Source organism: Jaculus jaculus, chromosome X (genome assembly GCF_020740685.1).
Source record: "Jaculus jaculus isolate mJacJac1 chromosome X, mJacJac1.mat.Y.cur, whole genome shotgun sequence".
Lineage (NCBI taxonomy): Eukaryota > Metazoa > Chordata > Mammalia > Rodentia > Dipodidae > Jaculus > Jaculus jaculus.
The window spans coordinates 108,273,291-108,291,324 of record NC_059125.1 but is presented as its reverse complement, the minus strand read 5'-3'; the positions used below and the strand labels follow the sequence as shown (position 1 = coordinate 108,291,324).

Below are 18,034 nucleotides of genomic sequence, written 5' to 3'. Positions count from 1 at the left end.
TTGGTTTCTAATACAAGCAAGGAGTTGTCAACATGACATTGAATATTTTATTTATTTATTTGAAAGATAAAGAGGGAAAGAGAAAGAATGGACACACCAGGACCTTCAACCACTGCAAACAAACTCTAGACTCATGTACATCCTTGTGCATCTGGTTAATGTGGGTCCTGGGGAATCGAACCTGGGTCCTTTGGCTTTGCAGGCAAACACCTTAGCCACTAAGCCTTCCGTCCAGCCCTGGTTATTTTTTTTTTATTATTTACAAGGAACATAGTCATAATCAGAGCAAGTACATATTATAATTGGAATTTTATCCAGCTCTCAGATCAGACCAATCCAGTTTAATATTGTAGAAAAATCCTTTTCTACTTCATATAAAGGAATATTATCTTTTATAATCCTTGAAGTAATTGATTCAGTAAAAGAAGAAATTATGTGAAATTTGAAATGAATTAAAGAAACATTTAATCAGTTAGTTGTGATATAGTGCATTTAGCAGTGTCACTGTAAACTCTGAATCGAATATATGCAATATGTCATCAGAAGCAATTTTAACAACAGATCAAAAGCTGTAGTAATTATATACTTTCTATTGTTTTGTGTAGTCCTGTTAAAAGAATATTTTGAAATCTACTTAGAGCTATCTTTGACTCTCACTTTTAATACACTTTTAAATCTATATAAAAGAGAAATAGCAAATAATACTTAAAAATGGAACTAATATGTAAGTTCAACTTGTGGGTTTAAAATGCAGGCTTGGGAGTATGAAAATAAGGTCAATAAAAAACTTAAAATGGAGAGTTAATTAATTGACTTCAAGCACAAAATTCTTTAAGAATTCATGTTTTGCCATTTTGGCTGTTTTCCAGTCTCTATTATGTTCACACTGCATGCTCTGGGTATTGAATAAAAATATACACAGCCCATGCAATGTGCACATCCTAGAGCCAGTCCTGCTTGGGGTGTGAGGCTCAAGATTTCTATCATTTGTTCCAATTGTAAAAGTTAAGTAAAGTTGAAATAATTTTAAAAGTTTAAAATTCAGCCCAAAGATAATGGAATTTTTAAAATTCAAGCTACCATATCTATGTGATCACTCACCCTCTAGCAGTAACCTGTACCCTTGTCTAAAGCATACCATGTAGGCAAATAACTTTTGCAAGTAAATTCTAAAGAGATTTGAGAACCACCTGAGATAACTTATAATTTATAAACTCACATAAGATATGTATTTGTTCATTACATGTGAATTAAATTCCTTGTTCCACAGACTAACACAGTGTCTAAGTGGTCTCATGGAAAAAATACTGGACACAGAACTAAGAAAATATGAATTCTGCCTTATATCTATGTGACCTTGAACAAGTCAATTAAATTCGGTGAACCTCTCTTTCTATGCCTATAAAGTGGGGATGATAATAACTAAATTTACATATTTTTTATGAAAAAGATAGTGGAGCTTATATATGCCAAAGACCCCTATAAACTGTTTAATATAAGCAATTAAGTGAATGCTTGGTCAGACCCACATTATCATTTTTTTCTCTTCATAAATCTTTTTTGCTAATATTTTTACCATGTTTCTCTTCTATGAGATATTTCCAGTAACTTCTATATCAGTGTTCCATTCCACAGCATTGATCTAAGCCTAAGGTTTTACAGATCATCTGGTTGAGATCCATTTTTATTTACATATCATCTTTCAGTGCTCAGGTTGCTCGGGCCACAGTTGCGGTCAAAACACATGAGATCCTTCCTATGGCATAGTTTAAAACACAGGGACAAAGCCAGTTGTGGTGGCACACGCCTTTAATCCCAGCACTCGGGAGGCAGAGGTAGGAGGATCACCATGAGTTCGAGGCCACCCTGAGACCACATAGAGAATTCCAGGTCAGCCTGAGCTAAAGTGAGACCCTACCTCATAAAACCAAAATAATAATAATAATAATAATAATTAATAAATAAAATAAAATAAAATACAGTGACAGGGAAAGAGTTAATAAGGAAGTGAACAAATGCACAAGTTAAACTAATAAAGAGTTAATGCTGTGAAAATAAATTAAGCAAATATGATAAATGAGAGGTGAAGAGTTTGGCTACTTAGTGTATAAGAGTAGAAGTATGAGGCCGTCACATATATCCTGGGACTGAAGAATGAGGATGAATATCTAGAAGAATAATGTTCCAGCAAGAACATTGACTGCAAATGACTTCAAGGTAGATGCCAGCCATTGTGGCTGTGAAACAGAGAATAAGTTTTTTTTTTTTCCTTAGAGAAAAGCCTGGGGTCACACCATTGAAGTATAAGCATTGACGTTTTTAAGGACAGAGTGATGTAGTAAAATGCATTACAAAAATGAAAACTCGTAGTTTGTGAAGTGCTTTCTGAATTCTCTAAATGCATTCAACAGAGCACCTCCTGGGTCTCATTTATCTTCTAAATGATCTGCAATTAGACTTGGGGTTAGTAAGCATTAATTAATTGCTTATATGGCACTTTGCAATAGAGTAATGACTAATACTAAACTTACTCAACTTAGGTTGATGTTATTTTGTGCACATTTTGCAGACTTGCCACAACAGACTGACATGTCAGGCCTGCTCTCTTTCTCTTTCACAGGAAGTCAGGCCAAGTTATAAACCTGCCATACATGAATAGAACTAGGCTTTCTATCCTCACCCACCATTCATTTAGACAGTGTTTTAATACTGCTCTCATATGAGCATATCTTCTTTAGAACCTAAAAGGAAGGATGAAAAAAATGACCTTTGCTCAGTTACCATGTGAGTGCCTGCAAGCTAAAAACCTTGCTGAGGTCCTTATACCCTGAAGAAATAAAATATTATTTCAGGATAAAAAATAAAAACAAAAGACTTAATAGCAGGATCAAATACTGTGTTTCTCTGTACTTAAAGGAAGCTTGCTATATCATATTGTACCAAAAATTTTCAAAATAAATTGATTAAGAAAAATCACAAGTATTAAAAAACTTCTCTTTGTATTGTTGGCCAATGGACAAATGATTTGAACATGCCCCCAATTGTTAATATTTTTATAGCATTCAAATAATATTGGAAACTCTGAATTTGATACGTGAAAAAATATCCTGCCAAGTGTTCAAAAGGAACTATAGATTTAGTCCTGTAGTTGTGAACACCATCCACGGAAAATATTTAAATGTTATAATTAGGGAGAAACATGAGACTACAGTGCCTGCATCTAAATTGATGCATTACTATTTTATCAGAACCAAGGCTTGTTAATGCTAAAATATCTGAAGCTAGCATACATTAGTCAATAAATTATCTCTGTATTAAATTCCCTAGTACATAGTAGTTTCCAAGTATTTATCAAGAAAGGGAGAGTTCTGAAGTATTATTTATTTATGGTAAAGCTTGTTGGACAGAATTCTACAACCTTCACATAGCACTCATGTCTTTGAAAATCAGTCTACATGATAAATACATAGTAGATAACTAAGGTACTAGAGCCTGATATATACTAAGTAACAGTGATAACATTCTGAGAATACAGCTTTACATGCCACTTAATGCATGCATAACTGTGTGGTGTGCATGCATGTTTCTATGTATCTGGGTGCAAGTATATGTGCAGAGGCACACGCATGCCTGCATGTGAGTATGTGTGTGTGCGTGTGTGTGTGTGTAGGCCAGAGGTCAATAATAGATTTCTTTCTTAGTTGCTTTCCCCTTTAGTTTTGAGACAAGGTCTTTCACTGAACCCAGAACTCACTGATTTGGCTAGACAAGCTATTCAGAAAGTCCTAAGGATCCTACTATCTCTGTCTCTCCATTGCTGAGATCATAGCCACGCAACATGCCTGTCTTTTATGTCAGTACTGGGGCCTGAATGTGTTCATACTTGTGCAGCAAGCAGTTTACTGACTGAGGCATGTCTCCAGTCCTCATTACATGTTTTTAATTCAAAAATGAGGCTTTTACAAGATTGTGACTCTATAGGCATAGGGTAGAGAATATACTACACCAAGTATATGGCACTTAACATTAGAGCAAATAGGAGAAGGTCATTCTTACCATTCCCTTATCTTTTTGCAATGAAGTGAATAATAAGACCTTTGAGACGTAACTTCTCTATACCCAGAAGACAGAGATATTCATATCCCTGAAGACAAAAAGGTCTTTGAGAAGAATCTGAAACATTAGATTCTATTTTTATAGGATCAAACTATTACGTTATTATACAGTTTTCTATCACCCTAATATAAAATAAATACATAGGTTACATTTTTCAAGTCTCAATTGCCTTATGAAGGGTCCCTTGTTATGTAAGATCTTGCTCACTAAGAATTAAACCTAAAGCCTCTTATATTCAACACAAACCATCTACCCTTCAGCTATATCATCACCCCTTTTCTTTTGTTCATGCCTTTTGTTATAGGGTCTCGGCCATGATCATAGGATGGAAGAGGATGAGGTGTCTCTCCTTACCTAGAATAGCAACTGTGTTGTGAAATAGATCACCAGAACCTATTCTTCTGTCAAATTGAAGCCTAGTTTTCTTAGACAAGTGTGTCCCTTCCCCCTCCCCTCCTCTTCCACCTTCTCTTCCTCCTCCAGTCTCTAGGAAAATGCTTCCTGTTCTGCTTCCATGAGTTTGACTATTACATTTCATGTGAAAGAAGTACCAGGTAGCATTTATCTCTCTTTCTACCTAATTTCAAATAGCATAATGCAAAGGGCAAAGGGCATGACAAGACATTTGCATAAGAAGACATATAAATGTCCAGCACATATATGGATTAAATGATCAACATCACCAATCACCAGGAAATGAAATTCAAAATCATCATGAGATATTACTTATCCCCAATGTGAATGGCTATTTTCCAACTAATTAGTGATCACAAGTATTGGAATGGTTGCAGAGAATAGGGACATTTTTTTATATTGTTGGTCAGAGTATAAATTAGTGCAGCAAGTTTAGAAAGCAGTGTGGAGGTTTCACAAAAAAAACCTAAAAAGTGGATGTCATATGATCAAGTAATTCCACTTCTGGGTATATGTCCAAAGGAAATGAAATCAGCATATCAAATAGACATCTGGCTACTCACATTCACTGCAACAGCATTACTCACAGTAGGTAAAATTTAGAAACAACACATGACCGATAATAGATTTAAAAATTATGTTATATATATGACAAAGTAGTAACATGGAATACTACAATTTAACATATCAAAAGACAGAAATTTTGTCATTTTGACATGGAAGAACATAGAAAATATTAGACCAAGTTATACTTTAATATAAAGAAAAAAAAAGAAAAAAAGTGTTATGGGCTATCCTTTGAGTAATGGGTACACCTTAGAAAATTACTGCTGTTGTATAAAACATGTGGATAAAGAACAATTACTATATTTCAAACATTCAAAATTTGTTGAAGCAAGCATGTTGGTGCACAAAATGACAGCTACTTCAGAGACTGTGTTGGGAGGATTGCTTGACTTCAAGAGTTTGAGAAACTACACCAAGAGCCCCACTCAAAAGAGCTAAAAGCAAAGATAGCTGCAAATATAAATACACCTTCTATGGATTCTGGAAATTCAAGTAGTGTTTTTGAAAAGGCCAATTGGAGCCAATGAAAATTTGTCATAAGTTGTAAATCAGAACCTAAAATTATAAACAATTTATCCTTCACTAGCAAATTCCTCATGTGCACTAAAAATAAAGTACTCAAACATATGGCCAAATCCAACACATCTCTCTGAATATCACAAAAATGTAAATATGCTTTGAATAATCTTAATACTTAGACAATTTTACCTAACAATTTCACACACTATTTGTCAATTAAAAAAAAATTAAGTACTTGACTGAATTGACATAAATATTTTCAAAATGGTTTTATGTTAAAGTACAGTTAATATTAAAAAGAAAGTTTCAGATATAAACTTTTTCTTTTGCTTTTATTTTTCCTTCTTATCCACTATTGAGGATTAAACTCAGGGTCTTATGAATGCTAAGCAAGTACCCTGTTGCAGAGAAATGTTCCTACCCTAATAGGTATAGCCCAGACTGGCCTCAAATTTATAACCCTCTAGTCTCATCTTTTTCAGCAAGTTGCCTACTTGCATGTGCTACCATGTCCAACTCTTTTCTTTTTTAAAAAATGTATTTTATTTTAATTTATTTATTACAGAGAGAAAGAGAGAGAATGGGCACACTAGGGCCACCAGCCACTGCAGATAACTCCAGACACATGGGCCACCTTGTGCATCCGGCTTACATGTGTCCAGGAATATTGAACCTGAGTCATTTGGCTTTGCAGACAAGCACCTTAACCACTAAGCAATCTCTCCAGCCTAGCTGTTTTCTTTATTTTTATTTATATTTGTTTTTATTTTTATTTTGTTTATTTATTTGAGAGAGAAAGAGGGAAAGGGGAGAGTAAGTGGGTGTGCCAGGGTCTCCAGCCACTGCAAACAAACTGCAGACCATGTTCCACCTTGTGCATCTGACTTATGTGGGTCCAGGGGAATCAAACATGCATCCTTTGGCTTTGCAGGCAAGCACCTTAATGACTCAGCCATATTCCCAGCCCTCTTTTTTTTTTTAACAAGTACATAGTCCCTTTGACCTTTTAATTTTTAAGAGAAAATCAGTAATCTGTTCTTTTGTCATGTATAATACTCAAAACCTGACTTTTCTCCTCCAGTTGGGCATTTTGTACAAAACATCCATCATAGATTTGCAATATTTTTTAGCAACACTTTTATGCTTATTTTGAAAACAATTCCTATTTAGTGATTTACAATGATCATTTAGAAATGGACCGTATTCTAATATTTTTCTTTAAAATGATTTCTTCACTACTACTCTGGTTAATTGCCCTACACTATCACATTTTTTTTTTCAATTCTGTCTTTTGCATTCTTCTACTACACCAAGTTCATGTGCCCACCTTCAATTGTGTTGCTCTTAGTTGTCTGACTTTAATTCGATCTGAAGATGCCCCATTGTGGTGGTTTGATTCAGGTGTCCCTCATAAACTTAGGTGTTCTGAATGTTAGGTTCCTAGCTGATGGAGATTTGGAAATTAATGCCTCCTGGAGGCAGTGTATTGTTTGAGGCGGGCTTATGGGTGTTAAGGCCAGTTCCCCCTTGCCAGTGTTTGGCACACTCTCCTGTTCCCGTTGTCCACCTGATGTTGGCTGGGGGCGATGTCTGCCCTCTGCTCATGCTATTGTTTTCCCTGCCATCATGGAGTTTCCCCTAAAGCCTGTAAGGCAAAATAAACCTCTTTTTTTTTTTCCCCACAAGCTGCTCTTGTTTGGGTAATTTCTACCAGCAATACAAACCTGACTGCAATGCCTATAAACTCTCTAAATCCTTAAATTCTCACTGTAACTTTTTCCTTTATGTTTTAATGGTGTCTTTTCTCCCCCCCCCCCCAACTCTCTCTCTCTCTCTGTGTCCTTTTTTTTTTTTTTTGATTTTTGAGGTAGGGTCTCACTCTAACCCAGGATGACCTGGAATTTACTCTGTAATCTCAGGGTAGCCTCAAACACACAGTGATCCTCCTACCTCTGCCTCCTGAGTGCTGTGATCAAAGGTGTGGGTCACCATGTCCACTTAAGGGTGTCTTTTCTTCCTTCCTTCCTTCCTTCCTTTCTCTTGCTTTCTTTCTTTCTTTCTTTCTTTCTTTCTTTCTTTCTTTCTTTCTTTCTTTCTTTCTTTCTTTCTTTCTTTCTTTCTTTCATGCTTTCTGTATGTCTCTCTCTCTCTCTCTTCCCTTTCCACCTTCCTTTCTTTCTCTTTCTCTTTCTTTTTTCACTTTTTGTCCTTCCTTCCTTCCTTCCTTTCTTCCCTTTCTCTCTTCTTTCTTTGATAGGATTTTACTATACAGCTCAGCCTGACTTTGCTAACAAATGCCTTAAACTACTGAGTCATTTCTTCAGCACTTCAGCCTGGCTTTGAACACTTACAGCAATCCTCCTGCTTCAGCATTTTTATTACTGGGATTATAGGTGTGTGCCACCATATCCAGCTTCCTTTTCTGCTTATAGATATAATTTTCCAAATAAAACATATTGTTGCCCCATTTCTTTGTCATTTATTCTTCTTTTTTACTAATATTAACTTTTTTTTCTTGTCTGCTTCCTTCTGCTTCCCCATCCTTAGCTTCAGCCTAGAGAAACTACTGGTTCTGTTTGCTTCAAGATTTTCGATTATGTTTTCTCATAGTTGTTAATTCTTGGAGCTCTCTCTTACATGCCATGTTATTTAAAGCACTTTCTTTTCTTTGATTCTTCATTTATCTTTTTCATTCTTGTCACAAACATATTTAGATTATTTTTTTGTTATACAATCTATCCATCATATGTTCCTTCCCTTTCTTTGTGCCTAGGTGGCTTTTCATCCCTTTAAATACCAGTGATTCTTGTTACTAAATTCCATCAGCTCCCCCCACCAACACACACACATTAAAGCCTAAAATGAATAAAATCTTGCTTGTCTCTGGCTTTGGGCTGCTTTCACCTTCTTCTCCTCCCATGGCATTCCACTCCCATACTGAAAAACTGTTGTATTCCTTTCTCTCCACTTTAGATGCTTTCCATAGAGAATGTACTTTGACAATTTCAAGAGCTTCCATTTTCTGTTAACTTATCTTCTCCTCATTGTAGGGCTAACCTACATTCTGGCCTCCAGTCTGTTATATCACACTCGTGGACCAGGTTCAATTCAGTCACAAAGCATTAAGAACTCAGACCTTAATTAGTATGCTTTCCCTTTTTATTTCTTTTTCACAGTATGTTGCCACCCTATTTTTAAGACTTCCCATTCTGAGAAAATAATTACATCCATTCTTCTGGTAGTTTTTATTACCAGAGGCATGAGAGGTAACTTATCACCAGAGTCTCAAGTAGCAAAACTTTCAGATTCCAAAAGTTGATGATATGCTAGTTTAATAAACACTATGGAGGCATTATGTTATCTATCTGTCAAGTGCAAAATATTAATCTGTTTAAACTATGAGCAGAAAAAGGAAAGGGGAAATGCAATATTTTAGTGATCTTTCTATGTGAATCTAGAAGTTTCCTAAAGCACATTATACATTTTCCCATAGATTTTAAAATGTCTAACAAAAGTAGTTATTTGGGGGTAGGAAGATCGCTCAGTGGTTAAAAAGCTTGCTTATAAAACCTGCCTGCCTGGGTTCAGTTTCCCAGTAGCCACATAAAGTCAGATGCACAAAGTGGCACATGTATCTGGAGTTTGTATGCAGCATGAAGAAGCCCTGGTGCACCCACTCACCCACCCATTCATTCATTCTCTCTTTCACCCTTCCTCCTTTCAAACAATTTTTTAAAGTTTAAGTACATTCAACTTCTCAGAAATACATCTATTGCTTAAAAAAAGTTAAACTTGGAGCCGAGCATGGTGGTGCATGCCTTTATTCCCAGTATGTGGGAGGCAGAGGTAAGAGGATCACTGTGAGTTCAAGTCTACCCTGAGACTACATAGTGAATTCCAGTTCAGTCTAGACTAGAGTGAATCCCTACCTTGAAAAAAAAAAAAAAAAAGCTAAACTCGGGTGGAGAGATGACTTAGCAGTTAAGTCACTTGCCTGAGAAGCCTAAGTGCACAGGTTTGATTCTCCAGCACCCACATAAGCCAGATGCACAAGGTGGTCCATGTGTTTGGAGTTCCTTTGCAGTGGCTGTACATGGCACACCAATTCTCTTTCTCTCTCTGCCTCTCTCTCTCTTCCTCTCTCTTAAACAAATAAATAAAATACTTAAAAATGTAAATTTGGGCTGGGGTGATGGCTTAGCAGTTAAGCCATTTGCCTGCAAAGCCCAAGGACTGTGGTTCGATTCCCCAAGACCCATGTAAACCAGATGCACAATGGGGCACAAGCATCTGGAGTTCATTTGCAGTGGCTGGAAGCTCTCGTGTGCCCATTCTCTCTCTCTCAATCTCTCTCCCTCTCTTTCAAATAAATAAAATATATAAGAATATTTGAAAATATAAACTTTATATATTTCCCCACTAATCATATCAATTTTTGATTTTTGCATCCTATTTACTTAGATAAGCATACAAACTCCAAAATTGTTCCTCTAATTTCAATTAGCATTGGAATACTGAAGGGCATTCAACCTCTCCAAACTTTAGTCTATTGCTTTTGTTCTAAAGGATGTTTAATTTTGCTTCATGGGAGGTAACAGGCATGGCAGAAGGATCTTATTCCCAGTCATCCTTGGTGACATCACCCTCACAAAATAAAATTTAAAGAAACTTAGCAAATAAAGAAAATTTTTCACTGAATCTTTTCTTATACACTAGCATTTATCACTAAATACATTTAGGGTTTATTTCTCTCTGCAAATGTAAAAGCTAACTTCTTTTGGTTAGCAGGAAATTGCCTGAAATGTAACCAGTCCAAGAAAACCTAGTCACTAACTGCACTAGTCACTGCAAGCTGCTCAGTGTTCTAATGATCTTGCACCTGGATAATTTCCTAGCAAAGGGTTTTCACACTGAGAGCTTTATTCTGTTAAAACTGGTTAATTTTAGTTATGTAGACAGGACAGAGAACTAGAGCACAAAACTCTCTTGTTTACCCCATGCCCAGTTGCTACCTCCTTATTGTCCATGTCAAATTATCCAGTGACTCTGCAGTTCACATGAAATCAAGATAGTCAAAAATGGTATATGAGGGCTAACAACACATTATAGCAGTGTGATATTTCATAAAACCATCAACATACATATTACATAATCCACAATAAATAATACAAAGTAATCAATATTGCTACATCAATTTCTCCTAAGATGAAATTCAGTAAAGTAGCTTCTAAAGCTCTTGTGAAAAATTAGAGATGGGCATTTGAAGTACTATCCAAACTGCAGAAACCTCTTTAACCACTTATATAGGGTGATCCTAAGAGGAAACCATGGTAACCTGACATCACAAATCACCAAAAAAAAAAAAAAAAATTCTTCCTTAGGAAAATCATATATCCTAGTTTAAAATTATTTTCTTAGAAAACAAGTTATGTTTTGGAAAATTTATTTTTCTTTTAATTTATTCATTGATAATACCATTATGTAAAAATTATGGAGTTAAGTATCAAATAATTATTTAGTGCTAAAGTTGTTGCTAACAAGTAAACAATTTGTCTATTAATAGTAAAGTGTAAATTTATGAGAAATTTAGGACAATTTTTCTACAAAATATGTTTGCTAAACACTGATATCTATAAAAACTAATATGTCCCAATATACTAAAGTACATTATAAATTATAATCAAATATTATAAAAATGTTATCATTCAGCTATAGCAACCTTACAAATAAAACAAAAACCATGTAACAATAATTATAACTCTGAGTAAATATAAGCATGCATAAACAAAACCATGTCCTTTATTAATCTGAATGTATATATACATATATATGTCTATGTATATGTATATATGTGTGTGTGTGTGTGTGTGTGTGTATTTTTTTTTCCTAACTTGTGGGTCTGTGAATATAGCTCAGTGGGAGAACTATTGCTGAGCATGTAAAAGGTCCTGTTTCCATGTTGAATACTACAGAATATTTTTTAAACCTGCTAACTTGTATATCCCTACAGTACTTTCAAAATGAGATAATGAATCAAGTCTTTGAGAACTTTTTTGTTTTTGTTCCTGTGCTAGGAATTGAACCCAGAGTTATTTGCAGACTCTTGACAATTGAGCTACACCCCCAAACTCCAAGTTTTTAAGAAGTTCTGATGTCAGATTCCTTACTAAAGTCTTTGGATTACAATTACAGGGATTCTTTCCTTCGTATATGGCCTATTTTGAGGGTCAGATGTGATGATTAGAACTAAGCATTGAAGATGCAAACTTAACATTTCCACAAATGTATCGGAAGTCATAGTTTGTTTTATCACTGCCTAAATGAAGACCACATCCTGATGGAATAGCACACTATTCTTTTACAATGATCTTTTAAAATGATCATTTGCTGGGAAATGAAGTCACACTTCTTTGCTCTTGAGAGCAATTTGAACATTAATGAGGAAAAAGGGAAAAGATTGAAAGTGATTGTTGAAAGAAAATTAACTTTTCCTTGTTTATCTTAAATGGATGATCATTTGCATTTAGCCAAGTTTGGACAGACATAGATTTTTTGTTGTTGTTGTTGTTGCTATGGTTTGGCTTCATTGCAAAAGCTAATCAAATAAGCAAAGACAATCTTCAGTGTTAAAACTAGTCTGAAAATCATTTTTAGCATGCCACAGAATTGGTTCTCTCTTAGATTACTTTCAGAGCCCCCCTGCTGGACAAGATGAAGGACAGGCATGCAAGTCCATTCACCCTGCTGACAAAGTCTGCTTTCCGAATGCTCTTTTCCTCTCCTGTATCTTTCATTCTGCACTTTTCAATGTTAACATACTAATCAAGATCACCCTATCAGAGTATCTCAACAGAGTGACGGAATCAAGATTTCATAATCTTAAATTTTAAAAAATAAAGCAAAGCAGACAGCACTTTCTTTTCATGAAAAACTATCTGATTGTATTTACCAATTTTATGTGAACATAGTTGGGTGGCATGGATTTACACCTAAAATCTACTCCTAATGAGCATATAAGTTTAAGAATCAAATATAGGGGTGAAGAATACAGATTAGTGGTGGAGTGCTTGTCTTGTATAGCAGGCAAAAGGTTTTGAGTCTTATACCAACACTGTAAAATCAACAACAAACAAACAAAAAAGAAGAAATATAAAACATGATGAAATAAAAGGTGTTGCAAGTAATTGTGCATGGTAGAGGGGGTCCTAATTTGGAAAAGATGGTCAGGAAATCCTAACCAACAAATGTAACCAGCTTGCACAATTTGTTTGTGTCTTCATTACACTTGGCACAGAGCCTGGTGGTAAATCTTTAAAAGATGACTGATCAATTGCACTGAATATGAAATATAGCACAAAATTCATCAGATAGATAGATAGGTCGATACAGATACAGATACGGTTATCAAAAGTGTAAGTGCACATTGTGAGCATGATTTTGATACATAAAAGATGAAAACACTACAATACATACATCCTGGGTGGTACAAGATTTAAATCTCATAAGATCAAAACATGGATACAGTTTGATCTGTGGTGTCCAGAATTAAACATTGTGATAGGCAAAGTCTTCAATGTTCCCTAACAGCCCAGTTATGTGTTTGATTCTGGGTAGATTTATGTGCCACATCTGTTTTGTAGTACATCTATACAACGGAATTCTACTCAGCAATAAGAAAAAATGACACATGAAATTTATAGAAAAATGGACAGACTTAGAACAGATGATACTAAGCAAACTCACAAACTCACAAAGACAAATGCTACATGGACTCACTTATCTGTGGTTCCTAACCTGGACCAACTCTAGTTGCTGTCATACCTGATAGGCAACTCAAGGCCTAGATAATAGGCATGGAAGGATATGGGGGGAGGGGAGGAGAAGGGTGGGGAAAAACAAGCACAAAACTAAATCCAAAGAAAACTGGTACCATAGAAACCTTTATCCTTGGAGATAGACTAAAAGATATAACCCTCAAATGTAGTAAACGGGGAGTACCTGCAAAGAAAGGCTCTGGATAGTGTGGGATGAAGCCTAACCTTATTATTATTATTTTTTTTTTTTTTTGTCTCTGGCCTGTAACTCCCAGTACCAGAAGTCAGTAGCTACCCACAATGAACTTCTGCTACTCAGAAGCAAACCCCTAACAGGATGCACATGCCAGTACAATAGTGGCACACTTCCTTGGTGGTTATCCAATAGCTTCTGATTGGCTAAGAGATCCACTCAATCAGAGGAAAGGAACCCATATCTGGAATTGAGAACCAGATCAGAATCCTATGGAGACAAAGATTATGATCTCCCATGTCAACCTTCCACTAGTATTTGGCTAAAAGAGGGGTTACATACAACAAATTCTCCCTAAATTAATAATGCTTATCCTGTTTAACCTATGCTCACTTCACTCTCCACCAGAGAATCCTTCTTCTTTTCAGAAGGTAGCAAGACCAGAGGAGATAAACTACCCCTCACATTTCAGCCAAACCACAGCTGAAACCACAGAGGATATGGGCAGATGAGCAAGAGTGCTGCTTCCATGCTGAACCAGATAATCAGCACCAGGGTGCAAAAGATAGACCCTGAGGATACTCAAAAGTTACCAAAGCAGAAATCTAGAGGCTCCTAAGAGCTCACCACTGAAGTAGACTTAAAACTCACCCACCATAGCTCAGGGAATTTTGTGCAAGAGGGGGACTGAAAGATTGTAAGAGCCACAGGTTGAGACATCTTGCCCAGAGGCATTCCCTCCCCACAAAATAACTGGCTGCTGCTCCCACTATCTATAACCCACAACCCCATAGGGAATACCTGAAACCCCACTGAGGAGCATCCCTAGTGAAATGGGGACAGGGATGAGGGAAAAGAGAGTACCAACATATGATGTATCCATACAAAGTCTGTTGTTAATAATAGTAAGAAGAATAAAAGAAAAAAAATACCTGGAATATATAATAAAATATTCGCTGAGCAAATGAATAATAACTTTACATTTCAATTATGGTTATATTTATCATGCTATTGTTATTTCAGTATTATAGTATACCACAATCTGTTCAAATGTTAGTCTTGATAGTCATAGGGTTTGATAAATCAATCTTATTTTTTTAATTTTTTTTGTTTATTTTTATTTATTTATTTGAGAGCAACAGACAGAGAAAGAGGCAGAGAGAGAAAGAATAGGCGCGCCAGGGCCTCCAGCCACTGTAAATGAACTCCAGACACGTGCGCCCCCTTGTGCATCTGGCTAACGTGAGTCCTGGGGAACCGAGCCTCGAACTGGGGTCCTTAGGCTTCACAGGCAAGCACTTAACTGCTAAGCCATCCTTCTAGCCCAAAACAATCTTATTTTGTTTTCTGGCTTAAACTTAACCTTTCAAGTACTTTAGAATGGAGATGAGGAAGATTATAAACTATGATAGTCATATGCGAATATCACCTCTATTTATTATTGTATATGACTTTGCAGGTAGAATTACAAAAGATTGGATGCAAACCTAAAGAAATCTAGTATTTTCTTCACTACATGTTTCTGTCTTTGGGGTTTATAATTATGAACACAACATTATGATGTTTGGACAACACATAGATTAAACTTACATTATGTGTCTAAGAAGAAATGGTATAAATACAGTATCTTGCATTTCAAGTCTGAAAATTTCAAAACATTTCTTCTTTGTTCTACCTTGAGGAATTTAAATGGAACAGTCTTCCTGGTGTGTGGTTGATCACAACCAGCTGGTCCATCTTCTATCCCAGTGAAATCAACCATGGTGACAGTTGCCACTATGGCCTCCTCCCTGTATCTTTTCAAGCATGGAGGAGGACAAGTGAGCACCTGCCTCCTAGATTTTAGATTGAAAATACTTCCAGAACAAACTGGGATCCTTTATACTATGACAGAATACAACCTGCTAGAAAATGCCAAGAGTTGTCTAATGAATACTCTAATCATGAATTCTTCCTTTAAAATCTGAATTTCTCAGGCTCCATAAGTCCAATTTAATAATATTTACAACTTCATCATGAAGAAATGGCATTTGAAAATTCATTTCACAATGTTTTACCATATAAATAGAAATCAAAGTATAATTGATTGAAATATTTATGTAATTTTTTATAACAAGAGGAATTATTTTTCTTTTCATAATGAAAATAATGTACCAAATGAAATATTTACTTGTGAAGCTGCCCAAGCAAAAGCAAAATCAGAAATGTTACATGTTGTTAAGTATGTTCATTTTTTCCTATAGACTATTACTAAAAGAGATGATCTATAAAGCATTGTATAATGATCACAAACATACACAAATGATCACTTTAAAAACACTGAGTTATATAAGGATTCCATTTGCAATATATTCCATCTATTTTCCTTAAAGGCCATAGCAATGAAACAATTCATTCCTCTACATTTGAAGGATGTTTAGAAACAAATGTTAAATTTTTATTGTGTTATTGACATTAACATCCTCAATTGCCTGTTTTGTATTGAAATTTTGGTATATTTTGTTGTTCCCCCTCCAGCTTGATTTTTCAATACTGCTCTGAACACAACTAAGTTCACATTAGCTAATCAGTGAGAACATTCTGTTTCTAAAATTCTGGATCAAATTAATAAGAAAAATGGTAAGGATTCTATTTAATCATAGTCATTTATTTCTACATTAAGAAGCCAAAGTAGTAAGTATTTGGCATACATCTGTATTTATAGCCTTTGGGAGACTGATGATGAAGGATAGCAATTTTGGGCTGTATTAGAAAGACTTTTTCTCACACAAAATAAAAATAAGTCATCTCTTACTGTATAAAGCTCAGTTGCTGTAGAACCCAGTGGGCACAGGTATGTCTTTGATACATTCTGTCTCATAAATGTTTCATATCTTATCAGAAAGTAAAAATACCCACCATTCTGTAAATATCAACAATAAGGCTACTTTCCTTTTGTAAATTAGACACACTTTCCTTTAGATAATCTTGGCTTTCTTCAGTTGCAAAGAAAGAGGAGGAAAGAAGAGGAAAGAAAGGAGCTAAGGAGGATAAATAAGATGAGGAGGAGAAGTAGAAGGAAGGCACTGCCCTTATTAAAAAAAAGTTTTTCTTGCTGTGTGCCTAGGAATTTTCAGATTTTCTAAGGCTTAGTGGCTTCAGATATCTATGAGTTATCATATCAATTTCCCTTCTTATGTTTGACCCCAAGCAATGGCTTGGCAAGATGCCACAAATTTTTAGAAGCTTTGGGATAAGGCATAGGAGTTGGATAAGGCATAGCTCTGGTTCATTCAGCCCAATAAGTAAACTTTTCTCTCTCTCTCTCTCTCTCTCTCTCTCTCTCTCTCTCTCTCTCTCTCTCTCTCTCTCTCCCCCCTCTCCCTCTCCCTCTCCCGCTCTCCCTCCCTCTCTCTCTCTCTCTTTCTCTCTCTCTCTCTCTCTCACACACACACATTAAAAAGTTTCCATTCCCTGAAATAATTGACTTCATTCGGATGAATTTAAAAAAATGTACTTTTAATTTGGTCATTAGTTTACACATAAAATGACTTGGAGATGCCTGAAATTTGCTATTAATATGGTAAAAAATGACCTTATGCTTTGTGTCTCCCTTTTGCTCTTTCTCTTGCTGTGTATTTGAAAGCAAAACAAATCATCAACCATTTATGTACAGGTCTAGTTCTAGCACCAGTTATATTCAGGTGTTTGTATCTCTGATGTAATGTTTTATATTACCTGGATTCAAACATTTACAGATTTAAAGGCAGAAAAGCATATATTTTTCAAAAACCACCTTAAAATTTAAAACTATTATATTATTTGGAAAATTATTAAGCATTCTTAGCATTTAGGATTTATTTTATTTTATTGGAATCACTATATGAAATCCTGGTCCTTTGAAATGCTAGACAAGTGCTCTACTACTAAGCTACACCTTAAACCTTAGAATTTTGAATTCAGTTTTCAAAGAAGAATACTGAATTATAATGAAAATATTGTCTAAGAGGCTTCAGTTGTCTGACCACACCAAAAGTAAGAGGAAGATCCTCATGACCAGTTTTCTCTGTGCAAAAATAAAAGGAAGAAAATAAATATGTTCATATTTAAATTTCAACTATTTGCTTTCCTTGTGACACTCATTTGTCATGCAATTTCTATTATAATCCCTGCTATTTCCTACTTTTGTTGCTTCTAGTTTAACAAGTCCCTGTTAAATTTTAAATGCCTCCATCTTCTGCCATTACCAGTGTGAGCAGCAATATAAGTAATGAAAGCAAACGTGGATAAAAAAGTCCATACACAGCTAGATTTAAGTAGACCCTGGCATATCAAGCCTACAAAAACAAAACAAAACAAAACAAAGAGCTAAAAATTATTATAAACTGTGATTTCACTTGATCTCATCTTTTGTATGTACTATATTAAGAAA

General features: G+C 35.4%; 1 protein-coding gene across 1 annotated transcript in view; it reads right to left on the bottom strand.

Moving 5' to 3' along the window:
- Nucleotides 1-18,034, bottom strand: part of Htr2c (5-hydroxytryptamine receptor 2C) — a 263,217-nt gene that overhangs the window by 195,315 nt on the left and 49,868 nt on the right. The window lies entirely within an intron of this gene.